The 14989-nt window shown below is 37.1% G+C and overlaps 1 protein-coding gene across 4 annotated transcripts in view; it reads left to right on the top strand.

Moving 5' to 3' along the window:
- The window catches only part of LOC129758259 (probable serine/threonine-protein kinase DDB_G0282963), a 378135-nt gene that overhangs the window by 63920 nt on the left and 299226 nt on the right, over window positions 1-14989 (top strand). Inside the window, exons 1-2 of one of the 4 annotated variants that reach the window (XM_055729006.1) lie at window positions 10340-10419; window positions 12059-12623. The exons of 2 other annotated variants lie outside the window; for them this stretch is intronic. The gene's annotated coding sequence lies outside the window, so the exon portion shown is untranslated. Of the gene's footprint in view, window positions 1-10339; window positions 10491-12058; window positions 12624-14989 lie in introns of those variants that run through there. One more of the 4 variants, XM_055728962.1, reaches the window with a different exon arrangement.

Genomic DNA, 14989 nt, shown 5'->3' on the forward strand with positions numbered 1-14989 from the left:
CGTTACGCCTCGGTCGTATGCTGCTGCTCGGTTGGAATAGATTGCTCGTTCGATCTATTCGAACCGAGCAGCAGCATCAGCAGCATACGACTGGGCATGGATACGGTATGGGCATGACAGTCGCCCGTGACAGTCCAGCGCAAAACTGTCACGCCCTACAGCCGACAGTTAGGATGAAATTATTTGCGAAACAGGAGGCATGAAAGAATGAAAATCGAACTGTCGGTTCGGTTCGCTACAGCTTAAAGCACAACATTTTCGGCAGCGCAAGCTTTGAGCCGATTGTTCAGCAGGACGCCAACTGTGCTTGATGTTCCGCAGGCAGCTATTCACAAAAACTTGCAGTTTTCGCGTCGTCCCCGCAAATGTGCACCAAGTTTCGCACCCGTAAAGCAATATGGATTTGACGTTTGAGTTGAAGATTCGGAGTTTTGTTCGTAGAGGCTTTTCTGATCCGGGTTTCGATGTCTTTCATGTTACCACCATCAGGTGTAATCTGACTACCAAGATACTGGAAGCATTTCACTTTCTCAACCTGTTGCCCAGCTACCACGAAATTGGAACGATTTTCTGTGTTGATTTCCATCGACTTGGTCTTCCCGACATTGACTTTGAGAACTGCTACCTTAGAGCTTTTGATAAAGTCGTCCAGTTTGCTCGCTTTTCCCATAATTTAAGCACTTTGCAAATAATTTTGTCTTTTTTAAACGAAAATCATTGGATGGCGCATCAAAACTGTTGGGAGAAAAGATTCAACGCAGGTTTTATTGGGGGTATAAGAGTTATCATTTATTCGTGTTCTAAGCAAGGTTCTTACATAACTGCACTCTACACTAGCGATTGCTAGTACTTTTATTGTCGAATCGTGAGTTTCAACACCTTACTTAATTCGCAGATTGAGAATGTTGACTACCATCGTCGATTGTCGAGCATCCCGCAACACCAACAACTTCTTCAAGCCATCAAAAATCTTCAAACGCGTGTTAACCGCAGCGTAGCTGAATATCGTAAGATGAGCTCTTGGAGTAAGATTCTCCTTCTAATCTCGATTCCCGGCAGAAAAGCTCCGTTCCAGGCTAATCGTTCAACTGACAACTTGCCCTCTGCGCTGATCAATCTTGGACTTGGATCCCAAGAATCCTGCTCTCGTCCGTCAGAAATGAGCTCACGCTAGTAACCGTAGCGTAGCTCGTGACCACGTCGAGTGTAACCCTCTCGGGAACTGTCTTCCCGGCCTGGAGCATGTCGAGCCTTTTGCGTTGGCGATCCTTTGCGCTTAGTACCTCTGCATTGGCTGATCTATCTTTACAGGCTGTCTGGGGCCAAAACCTGTTGAAAGTAAAGACTCGACGCAGGTTTCAGTGGTGGAATCGAGTTATCTTTATTCGTATTCTAAGCAAGTACCTCACCGAACTGCACTCTACACTAGCGATTGCTAGTTCCACCAGTGATCGTCAATACGCGAATTGCCCAATCGTAAGTTTAAAAAAAAAGCATCGTTATATTACAAATCAGCTTTTCAAACAAAAAAAAAAAAAAAAAATTATTTAACTACTTTATACAAAAAATTGTAAAAAAGCTTTAAAAAGGGTTAAAAAGTTCTATCTGGATCGTCAAATATTCTGCGAAAAATACCTTTTTTATGGGTTAGTGAAAAGTTTTGTTAATTCCATAAACAACAGACCCAAATCAGGCCTTTTTTCAAGAATAAAAAACCAGGAAACAACTCCCTTGATTTAAATCTTCCAACTACCGGTCCACTGGCAGCACTAACCTTATTTTCGCTGAACTACTCATTGATCTACATTAGACGTACACATACTGGCATTGATTAAGCCTCACACCTCGCGTAATGGTTCATTTCCTTCGTCCGTTATAAAACTCTTTGGAAACGCACCCGTTGGGGCGCGCGTAGCTTAGCTGAATGGCTTTGGGAGGCGAGGAAAGACCCAACGCCAACAACAACAACAACACATTCATTGTTGATAGTCGCACAAAATTTCCCCTCTTGGGGCTTCAGGCCTTTCTTCGATGGGATGGCAACTTCTGGCGATTGCAAAATAGAAGAAGCAAAACCCACCCAAAGCCAGAAGGCAGAAACCTGCTATTGTGAAGTAAGTTTTTCTTACTTGCTTCCATTTTCTAATAGACGACGACGATGACGCGGAAATGAACTACGCGCGCGCTCTGAATCAGCTTTGTCTCGAATCGGAAGTCTATAAGCGTGGGGAGCTGGCCCTACGCCTCAAGTCCGTTTTGGGCGCTACTATGATGTTCCGTTTGGGTCTATTGGAGCAGATTTTCTTGGTCGGTAATTGCAATTGGGGTGGGGAATCGAACTAACTTTCCAACAACAACAAGAAGTAGAAGTTGGTTCAACTTTTGCAGATGTACCGTTTAAATCGTTTTGCCCAACCGGGCGCGTCAGCTGGAATTGTTGTTAATCAAATCGCTCGCAAAGGTTATTAGAAGAGGTGATTAATCATGTTGCTTCTGAATTAGTTAATACAGGTAGTTTGCCTTCTTATTTTTACGCTGTTTCGCCCTCTTTCTTTAGTTCCTCGCTGAGCGATTTTGCTAAATTCAAATTAGTTTCTAAATTATGCACATTGAAAGTGAAAATAAAGAAGAAGAAAAAAACTGTGCCTCCGGTCCACTTCCGCCATCTGACGAGGGGGTCGAATTATGATAATTTAACTGCATCCAAAGGTGTGAAGATTTCCTGCCCATTTCTTAACTGGGTGGAGAGATATCGAACATGTTTAAGGAAATTGGGTATTGTTTTTTTCCGTCGTAGTTTTATTGAAATTAATTTGCGTATCCATCGGACGGGGTTGGACATTCAAATTAGGCACCCTAAGCGTGACTGCCGTAATGATTTTTTTCTTTCAATAATAGGAAATCAGTTGAGATTGGAACAAAGCCAAAGAAATTTGCTGGAATCATCTTCCGGTTTGTAGTAAAAAAACATTAATTTAAAATAAAACTAGTTTCCTAAATAGAAAATTTACCTCACCTGCATCAACGTTCGATTCATCTCTAAACGACGGTATTGGCTCGGTTAGTTTTCAACAGAAAAACCCCGGCACCCATATTGGGTAATAAGCAAGCAGTGATTCGCTGCTTACATGCATATAGTATAATCATTCAAATTAGTGCCGAAATTAGGCAACCCAAAAGGAGGCGACCGCCATCCATCCATTCATCTCTACATGCATTGAGGCGTCGTCACTGAGCCGTCTCCTCGGCAGAAGATGAGCGGCTAACAAGCTTCATCTTTTGATGTCGAAAAATGGCGACGACCACGTCTTGGGGAAATGCACACAGAAACACGTGGAAAATCAGCTTCGCTTTAATAAAAAAAAATGCATACATGAAGATGAAGGGATCCATCTTTAGTATAGCTTATTAGCGGACAAAGCTGAAACAAATCTCCGATTCGACGAACAATGACAGGCATGCGCTTTCATCTTCATCGGGGCCTAAGGTAGCTAAGTTGAGCTAATTATGTCGGATGGAAAAAAAAGCTTGTTTTATTTCATTCAAATTAAGTTCTAATTAAGGTTTACTTTAATTCTGTTCATGTAGCGACAGCTCATGGTTTAGTTTTTTTTTCGATGAAATTCATATTATCTTAATGCCACATCCAGTATTATTTTTACTCGATGAAAACTGAAACTGTCTTCAACAATCAAAAACTTTACAAACTTTTTCTTTTTGGCCTTAGTACGTTTTCCGTTCATGGATTGAATTTTTTTTTTTACTTACGATATAGAAAACTAGAAAGATTAGAATCCGTCCAAGCAGTTACCTTTTTCAAATTTCAAATTTCTTTGGGTCAAAATTCTTTGTAAAAATACATTTGAGTATGTTTTCAAATAAAAAAAAATGATTTCATAATGGCTGATGATAGCAAATTAAAAGGAACAGTTATAATGTTATAACTTCACAAAAGTGTGGTCTTTCCAACTGCAACATTGTCCAAGTACATCGTACTATGTTAAAAAATATTATTATAAGGGAAAGTTGTTGAAATTATTATGGTAATTAGAAGTTTTTTTTTAATTTCCATAGAAACATATGACGGACTACGTATTTCAGAAGCTTTTTTCACACGATAAATGGGATTTGTTTAAATTTTAATTTTTTTTTTGTCAATTTCTCAATTGAAAAAAATATTAGAGATCATCTATTTAAATTGTAGTGAGCGACAGTGTTGCTACTAATACTTCATTTATCATGCTTCTTGTTCACTACTATAGCTAATCCGTGATGATTCAAATTGAGAACTCTGTACCGTCGTGCGGGAAACTATGGATCAAAGTGAAGAATGTTTGTTATTGAAATTTCTTTATAGATGTTGGAGGAAGATATCGTTCATAAGGATCCGCTTTACCCGAATCAGTGTTTTTTCACATTAGTTGAACATGCCATGCCATGTCAATTGTTTAAGGCAGGGTCAAAAATGAACAAATCAGGTTGAAAATGGGTCAAGCTAAGATTGCGGTTACTACAGTCTTGAAACTAATTTTTAAACTCCAAATAACAGAAATATTATCTACTAGCAATCATAGAATCTTTTTATCCGCTCCTGTTGAATGAATAGTAGTAGAGTAGAGAAACTCGCTGATTTATATTTGTTGATCATCATTTTATGAAATTGGGAAGCCAAATTTCATAACAGATGAAATTTTTACACTTTAAGCGATCATTTTTCACTTAAATACCTGGATTAATTTTTTTTAGTAAAAATTTTGTTAAATCAGGCAACTTTTACAAAGGACGATTTTACCATCATCAATATAATGGTGTATTTTTTTTTTATTCCGGATTGGGCTCTGGATCCTTCAGAAAAAAAAACGACTTTCGGTTTTCTAGTTATTCCATACGTAGGTGTGCGTTAGAACGCACGCGTTTACATGCAGCTGTCATTTTGTTCTCCCTTCTGGATTTCTTCACTCGGTTCTTCACATCCGGATTGCCTTTTTTCATGTCCGGATTGCATTGGACAGCAGATAGTACGATTTTGCTTGGCTGAGAGGTTCAAAATCGCGATAATAAGCATTTTTCCGTTCACTATTTCAACTGTTTTCCTTTCAGCCACAAACAGCTGTTTAATGTTTTGACAACAACGTTGAGAGTATTGTGGTTAACTTCTCGCACAACTGACTTTCTTCTCAGGGTGACTCCGTCTGTTTTTCGAGCAAAACGGTCAGACGGCAAACGAACGCCAGTCAATGTCTTCACAAGATTTTCATATTTTTTTTATCTTTCATATTCTGAAATTTAATTTTTTAACCTGAAGGTAAAAAATTCTTAAATTAATAAGCCTTGGGGAGGCGTTCAAATATTACGTAACGCAATTTTCAATCATTTTCGACCCCCCTACGTAACACATTTTTAACAAAATTTCTATCAAAAATTCACAAACCGTAACAAACTGCTATACCCCTCCCCCCCATAAACGCGTTACGTAAGGGAGCATGAAATCCATTTTTTATCAAATTCCGGGCAACAGAGAGCTCCTCACTAGGATATTTTCTTATACTTAAAATATTTTCAAAATCGATGGAAAATCACCAATTTAGAATCAGGAAAAAAAAAAAATTAATACAGACCCCGTTCGTTTTTGGCAACACGCCCGTAAATTTTATGTTGCCAAAATCGAACGGTTTTTTTTGTTGCTTTTTTATTTCAAGATATTATTAGTCAAAATTGATTTAAAACCTCATATTAGCATAATTTATTTCAATTTGGCTAAATTATATTAGTTTAAAGTAGTAAAACATGAAAAAAATCATGTTTATTCTGTTTAAAACTATTATAATTCGGCCGAATTGAAAAATTCCATGCTAATATAACGTTTTACATTAATTTGGATTAATTTGAAATGAAAATAAAAAATGAAAAAGTGACAAAAAAAACGTCTTTTTTGGATGTTGTCAAAAACGAACGGTTTTTGCTCAGATGTTGCCAAAATCGAGTGTTGCCAAAATCAAACGAGGTCTGTAAACATTTACTTTAAAAATAAAAAGCTTATATGTGTCTGAAATTCAAGTATAAATTAGAATTTCGAAACCTATTTTTTTTCTTTTGTTTACAGTTGGTTTATTGAGAATTTTCGAACTTTTCAAGGTTGATGTCAACATTCTCTTGCACGAATTGATTCCACCCTTAAATTTCCAACATTGAAATATGAATGAAACTTCAAATTAAATAATTATGAAATTTAATAATAAAAATTTAAATTTTAGATCCGATTTAAATAATTTATTTCTGTTCTGATAGGGATTTAAATTCATATTCAGAATTCAAAATCTACATTCATAATTATAACACAAGAAAACATAATTTGAATGAATTTGAAAACTTAGTTTGATTTATTTTGGAACACCGAAAGCAAAATTGTATTTTTTCTATCAGCTCTTGTTTTCGGTATAACTTTTGAAAATATAAGGTAAAAATTCATTGAAAAATTCTGTGCACTTTTTAGCAAAAGTATACAATATCAACAAAATTTAGAAAAAAAACCTTTTTAACTTAATGATTAATTTCTCAGACGAATGTGAGTAATTTACCGTGACTTCTGGGCGAAAAAATTATAAAAGTAAGTATGTTTCCCCGTGTTGTAAAATAGGGAATTTTGAACACATTTTAACCCAAAATCAATCTTGGATATCTTTAAATGCACAAGTGAAAATGCTTTTCATCCTTCACCAATGGTATGAAATAGTTTAGATTTTTTTTGTATCAAATACCTTACTATACAAATCTTGGCAACGATGAAACGAAATTTCCAGATCACGATTCAGTAAAATACTCAATGAAGCACCGCTAGTTATATTTGTTTATTTGGTTATCGGCCTTATCGGTAAAAAAGAATTACTTCAGAAAATTAATAAAATATCAGAGTTTTTCAATCAGTTTGAAATTCATAGCAATAATAAAATAACACTCATATCAAATGTTGGCATTTTCAAACGTAAAGCTATGATCATTTATTATTCGGACACTTTATTTCGGTGATAGCTATGTTTCTAGAGCTTGGTTAAACAAAACTTTAGCAGCGTTGTGTTGGTTATGAAAAAATAGTAATCTTGCGTATTTTTTCAGATTTTAAGTTAACGTGTGTTTGATATATTTACGATGCAAAAAGACCTGGTAAAAATAATTTTTCACAATCGCCTCGGAAATTCTCCATTATCGACTTGAAAACTCATGAACTGTTGACTTTTTCTGATTTTTTGTTTTGCCCAAATGGTTAAGAAGTATAAGAAACCACTCTAGGATGCTCACGAAGTTCAAACCAAGCATTGCAGTGGAACCCTTGATCTCAAATATGGGTTAAAACACTATGGTTATTGAGAATAATTCATAAAGTAAAGGATAAAGTAAACCTAAATTAGAACTTTATAAAACAAGCCTTTTTTTCAGCCGACATACTTAATTAGCGACATAATTAGCCCCGATGAAGATGAAAGCGCATGCCTGTCATTGTTCGTCGAATCGGAGATTTGTTTCAGCTTTGTCCGCTAATAAGCTGTACTAAAGATGGATCCCTTCATCTTCATGTATGTATATTGTTTTTCTTAGTAAAGCGGAGCTGATTTTCCACGTGTTTCTGTGTGCATTTCCCCAAGACACACCAAATTCAACGTTAATCGGTTCAGATGTTTCCGAAAAGTGTTCGAATTGTGTCATATTTTTGTTAATTTTGTATGGGAGCCTCCTCTCCTTAAAGTCGGAGTGGTTTGAAACATTATGTTTGTGTGTGTGTGAATTGTTTGTGTTCTACAAATAGCATAGGCTATTTTATTATTGCTTTGTTTAATGGATCTACCACTTACCGTTTAGTGCAAAATGCATCGATCATGATTGGTAAATGAAAAAAAATCACCTCGACCAGGAATCGAACTCGAGTCTTCTGATTATCTCTTCGACACATAACCAATAGGCCAAATCGTCTGATGGAACAAGTCAATCTGTAGCTCTTTAAGTCAGTTGACTTCTTCCATGTGAATTCGCTGCTAGATTTTACGGCAGAAAATGCTCATCGTGCCCTGCTTAATAGTGCTTATACTGCCCCAGTGGGAGTTCTCATTATGCCCCTACAGTGACTGATTTTCAGCTTTTGGGAAACAATTTTTAAACGTTTTTATCTATTTTTCCATGTTTAAACCCGTTAGGAAATAGACTTTTTTAGTTTTTACTTAATGATCCCGCGTCGGTTCTCCGGCGCATAGAGCTGTGATAAAAGACATTCACTGTTGAAGATTCGGAGCCAGCATCTTCACTTGGTCCCTGTCATTGTCCACGAGCTTCTGGTTCTGCCTCTCCTTCGATATCTTTCTGGATTCGCATTCATCTCGTCGCATAGTATGCCCAATCCATTCCCGATCAGGAGGGAAAAACAAAATTATATCAAAATGAGATATTTTGATACTTATTTTTTTCTATCTAAATGAGTTATAATTCAGTACTCGTAGGATGTTAAAATATCTCAAATTATATCAAAAAATCTATACGATCATAGCTAAATTATATCAGTTTTTGATATGCTCCTATCAAGATTATATCTGGTTCCGATAGCATAGTTTGATATTGGACAGAACAAATTATATCAAAATTATAACTTATCAAGATATGAGTGCTTCGAGAAAATTTTCTAGTGGAAGGTCAATAAACCACATTATTTGATAAAACCAGGCCCCATTTTTGGTTTCCCAAAAATTTGATTCAATTTTATGAATCTGTTGAGCGAAACTCGTTAATGTAAGGTTTGAGCCGTTGACTTCGATGTCCGTGTTTCCGAAAAAGTTGTACGTATATCAAAATAAGAAATAATCATTTTATTTTAGGACAATCCGAAAAAAATCTTGATCATTGAATATGAGCTCAACCCCATTCAAGTTTGTCAATCAGAATAAGATATAATTCAGATTAGAGAAACTTAAAATCGAAAATTTGGAGTACTTAATTATAACTGAATCAGATGTTAATATCTTGGTGAGATATGTTTGAGTTATTATTTTGATATGCTCTCCTGATCGGGTTTCCACTTACGTTCTCGAATCTCAATTTCAAGGGACATTTGATGACAGTTGCCAGTTACTAGGCTGCAACTACTTCTTCATCCACCAATACTTTGCATACCACTTCTTTTTCAAAAATTTAATACCATGGCTCGTCGTGAGAAAGGCATTCATGATTCCACACCACTGTTTTTCGACTGTTCCGTTTGCCGGCAGTTTCGAGGCTTGGGATTCAAGATGTTCCACGTATGCCCTGTTCACCTCTGGATTGTCCAGCTGGCGGACGTCGTATCGACATCCGAATATTCCCTCTCACTCACGAATCTCGCCAAGGACGAGGGGATGGTCAGATGAAATGGCCATCTCGGGATACCCAAGTGACCTAAGGTGCTGGTCGATGGAGAAAGAGCGAACCACCGATCAAAATTCTACAAACAGCTCTACGTTTTCGCTAATCGTCGGAGCAAATTTTTGCGTTGGATTCGCCTAAGTGGATTTGTATGTCACCATAGGGAATTTTCTTAAAAACGTTGTTCAGTTGACTGTAAAACTGCTCTTTCTCCTGCAAATCGGCAACGCTAGCTGGCGCATAACTCTGGACCATTGTAAGGGTTCTAACCCGTGTTCTAAATCTGACTACGATAATTCTTTCGTTTATCGGTTCCCATCTCATGAGATAGGAGTTGTAAATAAGAGGTTATATGACTTCTATAAGGCCTCGTGTTTGCACATTATCCACCATTTTCCAGCCGAAATCGATTGTTTGTTATAAATTTATTATTAGATAAACATTTCTGGTAGTTTTTCAAAAACAACCGACACACAAATACAAAGTTATAGTTATCTACATGTAAAAAGTATAGTTTTCGACAGTTTGTTTAAAAATATCAAATAACAAATTTCGTTGTCAAAAACTTTATGAAACTGTTTTGAATATCATTTTGATTGTTGGTTCATAAATTTTTGTTATTTACTTTTGTTAAGACACGCGAAACCAAGAAAGCAAGTTGTAAATTTAAGTCACCAAGCATTCTTCTTCTTGGAATCTCTATCGGTTTGTAATCAGTTTTCAAGAAACAAGAAGCAACATCAATAAAAATAATTTCTTAACCTCCATTAACCGAAAACACGCGGCGACCAACTTTAAAAATTAATCCAAAAAATCGTTTCTTCCGACCAATCGACCAGCCCAAATCGGACACTTCATTACGGCTCAGAAGCTGACAGCTAAGCCAGCTACCTTATACCTTGATGCCACCGTCTTCGAACGTCATCCGCTCACTCGTGTTTCGACGCTGGCCCCAGCAACATCTCTTCGAGTCAAGTCAGTCAGCCAGTTTCGGGTTTCGCTTTTCTCAAGTCGATTTTGGACCACGTTATACATTTGGTTAGTAAGCGCGAGCGCGCCTTCGTTTCGGTTCAGCAACTCGTGTAACAACAACAATAACTTAGCAACAAGTAGGATTATCGCGAGGCGCAGCCTCGCTTAATCGCGTTTTCTTTTTTCTCTGACTCGGGGGCTTAACGATGCTCCACCGGTTACGGTCTGAATGTTGTTTTTCATTTTCCTGAAAAGTATACAGAGACTCTGGTGGAGTTCAGTTTACTCTCGCTCTTTCTCTCATTTTTTTTTGGGTTTCATCTTTGGTGCAGTGTTGAACAGGTGAAAAGTGAGAAGAAACCCTTGGAGGAGTTTGGGGAATTCGTTGTTGCGGTCCATCCTGACTGCAGGCTGCAGGCCTGCAGAAACAAAACTGGGTGGAAAATTTTCCGGAGAGTTGAGAGAGAAAAAGTTAACGTGGTGAGAGTTTGCTTGAAAGCCTTAGTAGTGCCTTTAGGGAGGAGAGTGTTTTGGGTTAAGTCGGTTCGCTTAAGCTTCCTCCTAAAGTCGTGTGGCCGCCGGTTGATTGGAACCGGGGACTAGCCGTGGGCTTCAATGAGAGATTATCAGGTGCTCGGTACGGCCACGAGAAGAAAGTTGGTTGGTTGGGCTCGTTTTTCATATTTTTTTTGCTCTGTGTCGGTTGTCGGTGCTTCGCGCTTTTGTTGTTGTGTTTAGTGACTTTGACTGGTGTTTTTGGGTAAAATTTAATCGATCTTTTTTCGCCTTCTTTCACCGATGATGTTTAACAGTTAACTTTTCGGTACCCGCGGTCGGCGGTTTGCTTTGTGGGTTAAGCTTTTGCCGAAGTTTGCCTTTTGATTTCTCCGGTGTTTTTTATTTAGTTTGAAGATGCGGTGAAAAATTAATTGGTCACTGATGATTTGTCACGGTCGCCATGTGACAGACCACCAAGTCACCACCGAAAGTCAATCGATTGGGCTTGTGTGTTTTTGATGGTACGATAAGCAGTTTGTGAAGTCATCATCGCTCGGAGATAAGGCTCAGTTGTGTAAGTGCTTCGAGTTTCGGCTTCTGGAGGCAATTAAAAGTTGCAAAATCGGTTGGTTGGAAAAAATACGAAAACCAAACCAAAAATAAACGACCAACTGAGATGAATGAACGGCAACCGCCCAACATTGCTCGTGCAGCCCGGAATGTAAATATTTAATTTAATACAAACACATAAATGATGGAGTGAGAGCGCTGTTTCGAATTTGCTGCAAAGGAAGGAAGGATGAAGTAGTAGTAAAAAAACAGAAAAAGTTCGGTGAAAATCACATAAAAATTAATTTCAGCTGGTGCTGTGCCGTTCGCCGATGTTGGGCAGGAAAAAAGCAACAACCAAAAATTAAATAGTAAAACCGGAATCAAATCGCCACAAGAAAACCATAACATCGTGTGATAGAGAGCGAAAAATTTGAAGAAAGGAAAAAAAAATCGGCAACAGCGAAAAAAGTGAAGCGTGAACAGGAGAATCTTTGTACATATTTTTGCCCCGTGGTTAAAATTGAAACAAATGAATCACAAGTGAATGGAGAAATCACCGATTCCGATTGGCAGAAAAGTAGTGAAATAAATTTTCCCAATTTTCAAGCGATAGGTGATCACTCGCCAGCACTAGTTTAATTCCCTTTTTTCAAAGAAAAAAAAGAAGGGCCAGTCCCCTTTCCCTGAAACAAAGTGTAAAGTGGAGGAAAAATTTGAAAAAGGTCATTTGGAAAAAAGAAAAGTGAAACAAGGGGTCCCTCACATGTGACGAATCAATTAGTGTATGTTGTGTGGAAAAGAAGAGTCTCGAAATCTTACGAAAAAAGTTTCACGATAACGACGACACCGAAAACGCACTTTGGTCGTACTTGGCCCCCTTTCCATTTTTTGGGCTCCCCGTCGGTTGATTTTTTTTAAAAGTGAGTTTTCAAGGGGGACCCCCAGTCGTGACCCCAAACGTCCACCGTCTGCCCTCAACAAGTAGACCGGAACGCTGCGGGGGTGGGCCGAAAATCGGATAGAGAGGGTGTCGAAAATCTCTCATCTAGTTGGGGACTCAAGCAAGGAGAAAAACGACAACAACAACAACCCATCACAAGCTGGGGTCTCTCTAGACGACTAGACCACCACGTGCTCGCGTGCGTCAACAAGCGACAAGTAGAGTCGGAGACGACGACGGCGAATTTTCCTTTTTCTTCTCCACCGGGTTAATTAAATCGGTAAGTTTCGGTTTGAAGATGCACTCGTCTCCCGGTTTTTTTAAATTATTCAGTAAAAAACAAAAAAAAAAAAACGCTTTCCTGAAGTGGAAAGTTGATTGGGTCCCTTAGGGGTTCCTTTTCTCTCCCTTTTCGTTTAACATGTATTCCGACTAAGAAACATCCAGCGCAATCAGATTGTTGACAAGAGGAAGGTGAGAGGAGACATGCACCCTTTCACTTACCTACTTACTTATTTGCTGACAGTGATTAAAATTGATTCGTTGAATTTTTTGGCGGTTCCAAGCTTTTGGAAAGTGTTTTTAGAGCACGGCTGGTGGTTAGTCGATAATGAATTCCTCCGGTTAACTATGTACGTAGTTGACAAAACAGCCGAAACCGAAGGAAATGCGGGGAAAATTGGAACGTCACAGCTGTGGTTCGAATCGAGAAAGCTAAGCTCACCTGTAGCTTACGGATTTTAATTTGGAATAATTGAACGGAATTTTATGGTTATGAAGAAATTGTAATGAATTACCGATTTCATAAATTTTACGAGTGGCATTTTTGCTGCTCGATTAAAGCAATAGCAAATATTTGGTTTTTTTTTGACAATTCAACGTAATTTTATTGAAGCATTCGTAAATATTTATTTTCATTGAATTTTGGATATCTTTCCCTCATAACTTTTCTTTTGATGTCTTTGTGCTTCGTTGAAAAATATTTAATATTTATGATTATTTCATGATTCTGGAAAAGTGAAGGTACTCTGGATTTAAGAAGATCACTGACTATCACATAATTTGTGTCTGATTCCAACTAATTAGTTGGAAGTGCAGTGAAATCACTGCAGAATATTTTAGCTTGACATTTTTTTCCGCTAAATCTAAAGGGATGAATAACACGAGATCGTTAATATGTCAGAAAAAAAACAAAACAATAAACCTTGCCAAATTTACAAACAATATGACCTATGAAAAATACGAATATTTTTAGAAGTCTGTTTGGGCTATTTTTGACGATTGTTAAGGATAGGTCTTGATCAAATTTCGAAAACCAACCATTTTTATATTTTAGATTGTTAATATTCCCGCGACGATCCTCCGGTATATAGGGATAGATTGGTCATAAAAAAATACCTGAGCCAAATCTGAGCTCCATTGGACATGATTTAGGGGTGCCTAAAAGAGCACATACAGTGAGCGAAATAAGAATAGCACCACTATGTGTTTTGCTTGTTAAAATATGAATGATTGAAAATTACGAAAATTTTCTTCCGCAGTTTGCTCTGAATTGCTTAACGGATAAAAGTTTACTTTTTTTGGACGCAGCAATTGGCATTGAGGACCAAAAATGTGAAAAAAGGGTGCGAAATAAGAATAGCACCACTTGAGTTTTTTCCACAAATACTAGATTATTTTTAAAAATTCACTGTGTAAAAGTGAATAATAATGCTTCTACGCATTTTTTGAATAGATTTTAGGAGTTTTCCAGAATTCCAAAGGTTTTCAAAGGTATTAAAAGAGGGTTTTAAGAGATGCTACTCTAGCGTTAAGGAATTTGATATTTTAGCTATAAAACTTTAAAACTGCTTGATTTCTTCATTAACATTCATAAGTATGATGCAAAATGATAAAACATAGATTTGAGGCTGAGTTTGAATCCAAAAAGCAGGTTGGAATTCAAAAATATTAATGTTTTTTAATAGTCAAACACTATTTCTCTAGTTCTAAGTCATAGATGGCAGAACTATCTTGCCATTTAAGGGGCTGTTCACTAATTACGTAAGCACATAGGGGGGGGGGGGGGGTGGGGGGGGTTTTACATTTGCTTACGATCTCTTACTAGGGGGGTAGGGGGTGTTTCCAAAAATCTTACGTAAGAAATATTACATTAAAAATTCATCACAGCCACAGCCAAACTAAACCATATTACTCAGGTTTTTTTACTCACTACCTATTTTTTGGTTAATTTTGATGTTATGTTATTTATCTTTTAATGTATTTGAATTAATAAAAAAATTGCAGGTTCTATAAAATTTATAGAGAACCAATTCAAACCAATATGCCATCAAAAACACTAAATCACATTATTAAAAAAGATCGTCGCTTTTCGCTTTCCATCATAACAATCTTTTTAATTGAGAAATTTATTGAAACAACAAGGAAAATGGCGCGTTGTGACACCACGATTTGAATCCATCATATTTCGAAAATAACTTCATACAGAAAAAATCTTTAAAAATCAAAATAAGGCGCTTTAAATAATTAATTTAAGACAGTTTTTTTTCAGTGATAGACACTACTTACTCTAAATTTTACAAAAGATTTACCGAAAATATCCTAAATCTTAATCGCTAACCGCTGAATGAGTCTGAGCTTTTAGGT

This window comes from Uranotaenia lowii, chromosome 1 (assembly GCF_029784155.1).
Source record: "Uranotaenia lowii strain MFRU-FL chromosome 1, ASM2978415v1, whole genome shotgun sequence".
NCBI classification, from domain to species: domain Eukaryota; kingdom Metazoa; phylum Arthropoda; class Insecta; order Diptera; family Culicidae; genus Uranotaenia; species Uranotaenia lowii.